Source organism: Mobula hypostoma, chromosome 26 (assembly GCF_963921235.1).
Source record: "Mobula hypostoma chromosome 26, sMobHyp1.1, whole genome shotgun sequence".
Classification (NCBI taxonomy): domain Eukaryota; kingdom Metazoa; phylum Chordata; class Chondrichthyes; order Myliobatiformes; family Myliobatidae; genus Mobula; species Mobula hypostoma.
The window spans coordinates 27,358,819-27,369,713 of record NC_086122.1 but is presented as its reverse complement, the minus strand read 5'-3'; positions in this window follow the sequence as shown (position 1 = coordinate 27,369,713).

The following is a 10,895-nucleotide window of genomic DNA, read 5'->3' as shown; positions in this document are numbered from 1 at the left end:
TATTCACTAAGTGGAAATTTCCTAGTCCTCTGACCGACAGGCAACACTGTGAGACACTTAAATTCTAGAAATGGCCCTTCTTGTCTCCCTTTGTCTGCTGGAAACAATGTTGAATTTGGTTGAAAAGGCAATGAAAATAAAGGCTTGCATAATGAATCTGTCTATAGAGATGTCCTCATTACTAGCCCCTCATCCTGAAAAGAAAACCAATCTTGGGAACAAGATGGTTCTGATTAGCATTCTTTAGTGTTTTAAACTTCTACCTAGCCAACACAAACCCACCTATTTTGCCATTATAATTCCCCTGCCACAAACCCCCTGGGCTTGTCACTTATGCTTAATCCAAAGAGGGGCAAGGTCCCCAATGAATTACAGTGAAGTCAACCCAAGTTCTAGCGACTGATGTTTGCCATGTGGCTAGTGGAAGCACAATCTTCAGTTTAATGAAGATGGTGGTGCGCTGCGCGTGCGCAGCTCTCCAGTGAAAAATGATATCGTATCTGTTAAATAGGGGCCGTGGACAATTCTGATTTGATGGAGAATGGACGTGAAAGCACAAAGGAACATCTGGAGAAATTTCTGAAATGCCTGTTCGCTGCTGTCGTTACTGTGTGGTCGGGAATCTTTCGGAGGGTAGGCCTCAAAATCCCCGGCCTTGCCTGCTTTTGGCGACCGAGAAGGAGGTCGAATCGTTCGGACAGAGATGGCGCTCAGTATTCGGTGTCGGAGAGCTGATCAGAGCTCGAAGGTTTCGGATGACTCAGAGTTGGATTGTGGTCGGCATGGCAGGGAGAGTTTTTCTTCCTCCTCCTGTCTGCGTGAGATGTGGGACATTTGAGAAACTTTGAACTTTACTGTGCTCACGGACTTCTTCATCAAGTTATGGTATTGTTACACTGTTTGTAACTATATGTTATAATTATGTGGTTTTGTCAGTTTTTTCAGTCTTAGTTTGTCCTGTGTTTTTGTGATATCACACCGGAGGAAATAATGTATCATTTCTTAATGCATGCATTACTAAATGACAATAAAAAAGGACTATGTGTCTTCATAATCATATCATAATGCAATGTAGCACAATGACTTAAACACACCTGCATAGATATTCAGGTTTTATTAGAGACTGCCCAGAATCTCCTTGGCATTTCTTGCCTAAGAAGATGAATATGTAACACATTTATTTTGGGATTTGATCCAAACGTTGTGCCGATGTTTCTCCTTACAAATTCCAAGTCCAGAGAAAACATTAGTTGCTCATTTACATAGCCCTCAAAATATAAAAAGGAAGCAAATGTTTTTTCCTGTATTTACATAATACTGAATAACTAGGTGGTCAGTGCTTAGTCAAAGCAATGAAAAGTAAGAATAGGAGCAGGGGCTGTTTTTGCCATTTCAGGCGATTATAACAATTCATAAATTTGTTGGAAAGGAATATGAACAAGAGGAGATCTGCAGATGCTGGAAACCCAAGCAACACACACAAAATGCTGGAGGACCTGCTGAAGGCCTCGGCCCAAAATGTTAACTGTACTCTTTTCCATAGATGCTGCCTGGCCTGTTGAGTTCCTCCAGCATTTTATGTCTGTTGCTTAGAAAGGAATATAAAATGGATTATTAGATTGTTACCGAAGAGGGAGGACCTCAGTTATGAGGTGAGGCTACAGAAATTAACATTGTTCTCCTTGGAATATTGAATGTTAAGACAACTTAATAGAACTTTTGAAACGTTTGAGAGGTTTTAATATAGAAAGGTAGAAACATAGAAAATAGGCGCATGAGTAGGCCATTCGGCCCTTCGAGCCTGCACCGCCATTCAGTATGATCATGGCTGATCATCCAACTCAGAACCCTGTACCTGCCTCCTTCCATACCCCCTGATCCCTTTAGCCACAAGGGCCATATCTAACTCCCTCGTAAATATAGCCAATAAACTGGCCTCAACTGTTTCCTGTGGCAGAGAATTCCACAGATTCACCACTCTCTGTGTGAAGAAGTTTTTCCTCATCTCGGTCCTAAAAGGCTTCCCCTTTATCCTTAAACCATGACCCCTCGTTCTGGACTTCCCCAACATTGGGAACAATCTTCTTGCATCTAGCCTGTCCAACCCCTTTAGGATTTTATACATTTCAATAAGATTCCCCCTCAATCTTCTAAATTCCAACGAGTACAAGCCTAGTTGATCCAGTCTTTCATCATATGGAAGTCCTGCCATCCCAGGAATCAATCTAGTGAACCTTCTTTGTACTCCCTCTATGGCAAGAATGTCTTTCCTCAGATCAGGGGACCAAAACTGCACAAAGTACTCCAGGTGTGGTCTCACCAAGGTCTTGTACAACTGCAGTAGAACCTCCCTGCTCCTGACCTCGAATCCTCTTGCTATGAATGCCAGCATACCATTCGCCTTTTTCACCGCCTGCTGTACCTGCATGCCCACTTTCAATGACTGGTGTACAATGACGCCCAGGTCTCGTTGCAGCTCCCCTTTTCCTAATCGGCCACCATTCCATTTAGATAATAATTTTAGATAGATTGAGGGAAGCTATTTCCTCCGATGAGAACAACAATTGGAGGGCAGAAATTAAATGAAAGTTGTAACAGATCAAACAAAAGGAAATGAGGATTTTTTTTTTCAGTTATAGTACCAGAATCTGGAATATGGAAGCTAAATCCTATTTAAAAGTAGGATGCTGATATCCCAAGGATGAAACACCACATTGTGAAAAAAAAGTGGAATTTGGGACAAAACGTGTTTCTTGGAGCAAACCTGGAGCAATGGGCCAAATGGCCTCCCTTCCATACTGCTTCTATGATTCTATGATTTTGCCTTGTGTTTTCTCCTTCTATGAATTATTTTTCTCTCTGGCATCAAAATCCTAAAAGAGAAAAATTTTCACAAGTGAACTTCTTTAAAAATGTGTTTTAATGTGAATGAATTATTTTAAGAGTACCACACTTCAATTTTCCTAAACTCCAGAAGGCAATTTTTAAAGAAAGAAATTAGTTTGTGAGGTCTGTGAATTTCTTTTACCACCATTATACAGATTTTTTCCCACTGTTTTATATTCCCAGTTTTCTTAATGGGATTCTCAAAAGTTTTTTGATTAACTTTACATTGTCACAATTAATGTATATTTTAATTTTATTTTATTATAAATTAGAATAAGAAAGTTTTGTTCCAATAGAAGGCACAATAATTTCCAGGGTTATTTCTCATTCATTTTCTGTTCGACTGTCCACCACAGTAAGCAAGAATTTTTTTTGTGTCTTTTTGGTCCATTTGTAAATTGCAGAAAATTCTGAAATATTTGTAAGTAAATCACCAACTGCATTTAATTTACTTTAGCTTGATATAAACAGATTAAAAATCATTCTGTGCTCTCAAACTTAAAATTTTGCTGTATATTTGTAGAATTTACATCTGGAAGTTAACTAGATTTGCAACTGTTAATCAGGTGACAGTATTGGATAATACTTGTTTAGTCTGCCAATGTTTAAATCCGTATTTTGAAAACCAATATTACACTCACGTTATTCCAGTCCTCTCATACAGAACCAATCTAAATATTAGGACACTGTATCCTTGTTCACCTATTTCCCTTGCAGTCCATGGATACATAGAAAGAAACTACAATATGTTTCGCACTAGATTCTGGTATTTTATCTTCATTCAGATTAATCAATTTCTATAATTCTTTCCTTTTACTTTTTATATTATTTTGTGTTTCATTTACAACTGTTGCAAAGTTAACCTTGCATCCAATATGCTACTTTGTAAACATCAAAGGAAAGAAAGCAGGCGGTTAACTACCTTGGCTAATTGCTGCTTATCCTTTCCTGACAGGCCTTTTTATTTTTATTCACTAAATTTGCTGCTTTGTGAGTGTGAGGTTTAAAGATGATCTTAAATTGTAAGTAATTCCCTAATGTCCTTTATCTACATAAACCCACCACATCTACCTTTTCTTACTTACATGTGATTCCAGTCACATATAATGTGGTTCACTCTTTATTTCCCATAAGAGCCAGTACTGCCCATATTCCAAGCTCTTTATGTTAAATAATAGAGTGGAGACACGCCTTTCAGCCCAACTCATCCATGCTAAACAAGATGCCCATCTAACCTAGTCCTGCATTTGGCTCATATCCCTTTCAACCTTTCCTATTTCATGCACCAGTCCAATAAAATGTTCCTTTTATCTCCTTGAGATATTCATCCACTGATTAATCCTGCTTCGTACCATTTTTTCTCATATGTTTTCTTTGTTTTTTTTTAACTTTAAACCACATACAGAGTCCATGCTACAGAGGGATGGCTCATTGATGCCACTCCAGTTGGATGCCCATTGCAATACTGTTTGTATATGGAAGCCCATTAATGAAGATTACACATTCTTATCAATATTAAATATAGCACTGAGCACAGACCTGAGGCAAATTTATAGGGTGCCTAAGACATTACTCTGTTTGATGTTGGGAATGGCCAGGGTGGAACGCCAAGGGAAGGGTGTGGGACAGATGGCTGAGAAGGAATACCAGGGACAGGGGTTGGTGTGGTTGCAGACAGACCCAGCCCTGAGACACCAGGAAAGGTCATTTAATTCCAAACAATTAGTTTATTGATCATTTCAGAATATTTCTCTGGTGCTTCCTGCTCTCTCCTCTTTCCCTTCCCCTTTTTCCCAAACATGATTCCCTTCTCCCTGTTCTCTTCCCACTCTCAGTCCACAATAGAGACCCATATCAGAATCAGGTTTATCATCACTCACATATGTCATGAAATTTGTGTTTTTTTTGTAATACATAAAATTACTACAGTACGGTGCAAAAATCTTTGGCATCCTAGCTGTATATATGTGCCTCAGATTTTTGCACAGTACTGTATCTTCAGCTATTCCCACTGTAGCAAATCAGAATCAGGTTTATTTTCACCGACATGTGTTGTGGGATTTGTTAACTTAACAGCAGCAGTTCAATGCAATACATAATATGGAAGAAGATGAAAAAAATAATAACAATAAATAAATGGGTAAATCAATTACTATATATATATTGAGTAGATTAAAAATAGTGCAAAGAAAAACAGAAATAAAATATAATTTAAAAAGTGAGGTGGTGTTCATGGGTTCAATGTCCATTTAGGAATTGGATGGCAGAGGGGAAGAAGCTGTTCCTGAATTGCTGCGTGTGTGCCTTCAGGCTTCTGTATCTCCTACCTGATGGTAACAGTGAGAAAAAAGCATGATCTGTGCGCTGGAGGTCCTTAATAATGGACGCTGCCTTTCTGAGACACTGCTCCCTGAAGATATCCTGGGTACTTTGTAGGCTAGTACCCAAGATGGAGCTGACTAGAAATACAAGCCTCTGCAGATGCAGATGCATGGCTAAAATTTAACGGTTATTCTGGCTGCTGCCTGCTTACAAGTCGAGGAAGTTCATGTAACATAACAGATGTAGAAAATAATGATAAGCAGAATAAAATGAAGAGGACAACAGAGAACAACTGTTAATCACCAGCATTAGAAATACACAGCTCTCCCCAATTCGATTTGAGCAATGTAATGTCATATTTCCCTGCACAATCCATCACTTTTCATTAAAGCGCACTCGCTTAATCTTGTCCCTTTCAATCTTTCGTGAAACAGAAGTCTCTGGAAAGAGGACAGTGTAAAGCAGTATTCCATCTTGCCTTATGAGCCCTCCAGTATTCCTCTGCTTCTCAGAAATGGCTGTGTCAACTAGAATAAAAACAGAATACATAGGAGGAAAGAAATCCAAGCTAAGAATCTACTTATCATCAGAACAATTTGCAACCATTGCCAAGAGAACACAGCAGTAATGCATCAAATGTACACCCAGTAAAATGGCCACTGAGTGTATGTTTATGGTCTGCTGCTGTAGCCCATCCACTTCAAGGTCCGACATGTTGTGCATTCAGAGATGCTCTTCTGCATACCGCTGTTGTAATGTATTGCAGCTTGAAGCAGTTTGGCCAATCTCTTCTAACCTTTCTCATTAATAAGGTGTTTTCACCCACAGAACTGACGCTCTCTAGACGTTTTTTGTTGTTTTTCGCACCATTCTCTGTAAGCTGTATAAGATTATAAAGGGATTGTACACGCTAGAGGCAGGAAAAATGTTCCTGATGTTGGGTGAGTCCAGAACCAGAGGCCACAGTTTAAGAATAAGGGGTAGACCATTTAGAACGGAGTTGAGGAAAAACTTTTTCACACAGAGAGTTGTGGATCTGTGGAATGCTCTGCCTCAGAAGGCAGTGGAGGCCAATCCTCTGGATTCTTTCAAGAAAAAGTTAGATAGAGCTCTTAAGGATAGCGGAGTCAAGGGATATGGGAAGAAGGCAGGAACTGGATACTGATTGTGGATGATGAGCCATGATCACAGTGAATGGCGGTGCTGGCTCGAAGGGCCAAATGGCCTACTCCTGCACCTATTGTCTATTGTCTATTGTATGAAATTCTCAGGAGATCAGCAGATTCTGAGATATTCAAACCACTTTGGCATCAACAATCTTTCCACGATCAAAGTCACTTAAATCACATTTCTTCCCCATTCTTTGTCAGGACATAGCTTTTATTGTATTCAGCCATTATTTGATATCACATGAAGCGTAGGGAACCACTGGACAATACCAAGATGGATCAGCCCTTCAGCAATCCTGGCTGAGGATTCTTGCAAATCCTTCAGTCTTCTCTCGAGCACGCTTTCAATACCTGCCATAGGCTAGCGGATTCTTTCCTTTCTTGTACTTCTTCAGTCTTCATCAGAACAATTGCCTTGTTGTGGAGCAGAGAATCACTCACTTGAGACCATACCTCAGATCAAAACGTCTATTTGACTAATCTCTGCTGCAGAAGGGAGAAGGGCCCACTTGTTTCACTTGGTGTGGTCCACATCTTCTTTCCAACTGTACAAGATATGGCATTCTTATTTATACTTGGCGATAAGGTACAGCTTCCTCAACCAATAATGTGTAAATGTTCACTGAGCCAGTTGGGTACAAGTGAGTATTTAATTTGTTTCTTCTGACATCATGAGCCCCCGATCAGCTCCTGCGAAGACCCCCCCTCTCTCTCTGATGCTCTCAATGTGTAGGTAAGTGGTTACTCTAATCAGACCCATGATTATTTTGGAAACATCCCTCAGGGACATTCTGGAATTATCTCTAGTTATAGGGGAATTCTCTGGAGCTAGCCCCTTAACACCAATTACATTCTTACCACAAATTACATCCTTGCATTGTGCAATGATGCTTGAGCCTGCAGTCCTGGTAGTTATCTCAGATCTCACGGCAGAGTCCCTTCTTATCTCATTCCTGTTAATTCAATCCTCACTGGTCCCACCACCTCAGTGTATTCTGCTGTTTTTTATGATTCCAGATTAACCTTTTACGTCTCAGCTTCACGTCATTCTCAACAGGTTGATGTGTTCTGATTATCAGTGCAACAAAGGTTAGGCAAGAATAAGACGACAGGAGAATGGGATACAAAAGGGACAATAAATCAGCCATGATAGAATGTGGAGTAGATTTGATGGGCTGAATGGCTTAATTCTGTTCCTATGTCTTATGGTATCATAGTTAGTTCTCTATAAAGGTTTGATACAGTTTATTTACTATTGTGTATCTATTTATAAAGCCCAAGATCTGAAATGCCTTTTTAACCTGCACCTCAACCTGCTCTCCAATTTTAATGACATGAGTACATTCACCCTTAGGTCTCGCTGAACTTCTACCCCATTTTAGCATTGTCCATTCTCACTTTTTCTCATAGTGGTCCAATTTCCCCAGGTCTGGCAAGGCACTTTAGAAATGATCAAAATTTAAGTTGTTATTTTCTGAACATCAATATTTCATCATCTGATTAGAAATGAACTATTAAACATTGCTTTTAACAATTTAATCTCTTTTTTACAGAAATATTTAATTACTTCTTACTGTCATGAATTATTAATTAATTCTAAAACTTGATAATGTGTAAACACAAGCCTGCCCAGCAACTGAAATGGAATCTTGCACCCTCTCTCTCTCTTTCAATGGTAGGGTGAATTTGCTGCCAATTCTTGAGACGGAGAATCTCAGAATTAAAAGTGACACGGCAGACTGTAAAATCATAACAGCAACTGTTTGTCATTCTCCCCATGCTGTGGAAAGGGTGACAGAGAGAGAGAAAGAGAGAGAGAGAGAGGGAGAGAGAGAGAGAGAGAGAGAGGGAGGGAGGGAGGGAGAGAGACCGTGGCATGTTGAACTGTTGGGTGAACAATAATTTTTGTTGACTGAAGATCATGGTCTCTCTTTGGGGGCTTTACTGGTGCTTGGTGAGTGGTGGGCACTGACGCTTTCCAGTGGAGTGCATCTCAGATAGCCTCTGACAACCAAGTCCCGCTCCTGGCCTTCACGTGTGGCTTAGCTACTAAGCCCGGCGGAATCATTTCTACTGACAGGAGAAGGGGTGAGAATGCCTTAAAACCAGTCACTTTGGGCAGATGGGGCTCATCAGCCGTGGCTGGCGGAAAACCTTGATCTCAACCTTCTGCTGTCTTGTGGCTATACCCGCTCATGGGGAAGGCTTCAGGAGTAAAGCCTAAAGAAAAGCCCTTAAGGCAGTCCTACACGGAGTTCAATGCCGACTGGCAACTGAGATGGCGCCATTGGTGCCAAAATGTATTGGTCTCTGCCATTCCTTTGACTTCATCAGCTGTGTGGAGAGGGGGTGCCTGTTGCATGGGCAAAAGCTTACTCTCAATATCGTACAGCCCTGGCTTGCATATCAATCAGGTAGACAGCTAGGACATAATGTTCACAATTGACCCAGAACAATGGAGTGCCTCCTGTGACCTCAGTTAAGAAAATTGTACAAAGTGTCAAATAATTAATCTTTCAGGAAGAAAATAAATATTTTGAGGCACATTTATGCCTCAATGAGATGTCGCCAAATAATAAGTATTTTCACTCCCCTTTATATTGTGAGGCCTGTTGTTAAGTACGAGGATAGGTAGGTATTTCTCAGATTCTTAGTGTCTTAGTGAATGTACATCTGACTAGATCATGCTTGTTCCAGACAAAACTGGCGGAATGGAATACAGAGTGATGCAATCTTCTACTTATTGCACACTATTCTACTTACCATTATTGATTATATAGTAACTCAGTTACGTTGTGCTTTTCTACTCAAGCCACAAGTATTTTCAACTGAACAAAGACAATACTATCCATATTCGTTGTTTCCATAGACACTGTAAACTACTGTCCTGTCTGTGTGTACCTCCTCTTTAATCTCCATAACTAAATCCATCCTCCTGGTTCCTTAAATTATTTCATATTATCTTATTTAAACATTTATTAAGTGATAATTCAGAACATACAATCTCATTAAAAATACAAACACGAGCTAACAGGTCAGAAAACCTCATTTAATCCCATTCCTCATGAAATATCTGGCAACTTTTCATCTTGATTTTAGTTCACATATACATTCTAATGAGGGTGAATTACTCCAAGCTCAAGTATAGCTTCAGACTGAACCCGAATGTCTTCAGGTTCAGAAAATGAAGCCTGGCAGACTGCAATATCCTGTTTAATACCTGATTGGCTTTGTTTATTAATGGTCCTTGTGACCATAGACAATTATACCTGGGATGGTGAATGGTCCCTGGTCGTGGAATACACTTTGAAAAAACGTAATGGTAAATGGGAGAAGGTGCTTGTAATCTTTATAGCATCCCTGGTTCTATAAATACTCTGTATATTGTTGAGTATGGTGCAGCAAAGATTATGATTTTAGTAAATTATTCATCCTATCAATTCTTATAAAGAACTTAAAATCATCAGTGGCCTGTCTCAACATTTCATCTTCTACATATTACAGGCTTAGCACAGGGAATATAATTTCTTCATACTGTAACCCTTGGAACCCCGAATAATATTTGCAAAGTTGAATTATTCCCTTCAAGGTCAATTCATCATTGTTTGTGTGCAGAGGCCAGAACTGTACATTGTATTCAAGATGGGATCTAGCCAGGTCTTTGCACACATATTTCAATTCTGTCCATTTTATTTTACTTGGCTGGCTGCATCACAACCTGGTGTGGGGACACCAATGCTCTTGAAAAGAAAATCCTACAAAAAGTAGTGGACGTGGCCCAGTCTTTCATGGGTAAACCCCTCCCCACCACTGAGCACATCTCCATGGAAACACTGTTCCAGGAAAGCAGCCTCCATCATCAGCCCCCCTCCCCTCACCACCCAGGTCATGCTCTCTTCTCACTGCTGCCGTTAGGAAGAAGGTACAGGAGCCTCAGGACTCACACCACCAGGTTCAGGGACAACTATTACCCCTCAGCCATCAGGGTCTTCAACCAGAGTTAGTAACTTCACTAAACTTCACTTGCCCCCATCATTGAAATGTTCCCACAGCCAAAGTCCCCACTTTCAGGGAGTCTTCATCTCATGTTCTCGATATTTATTGCCTATTTATTAATTTATTATTCTTTCTTTCTGCGTTTGCACATTTTGTTGTCTTCTGCACTCTGGTCGAATGCCCAAGTTGAGTGGTTTTTCATTGTTTCTGTTATGGTTATTATTCTATAGACTTATTGAGTATGCCCACAGGAAAGTGAATCTCAGGATTGTATATGGAGACATACATATATGTACCTTGACCATAAATTGACTTTTGAATTTTAAACTTTGAACTGTTCCGTTTAGAGATCCAGATACATTAATCTCCTTTAGCCATTCATGTTCCAACTTTTCAGCATTACTATTTCTTAACCCGTAACTGAAGAATTGAAATCTACCAGCCATAGTTCTACCTGTTCATTGAATGTGTCATTATTACCATGTAGTGAGGGGTCTTCCACATGAGAGGCTGTTTTTAAAA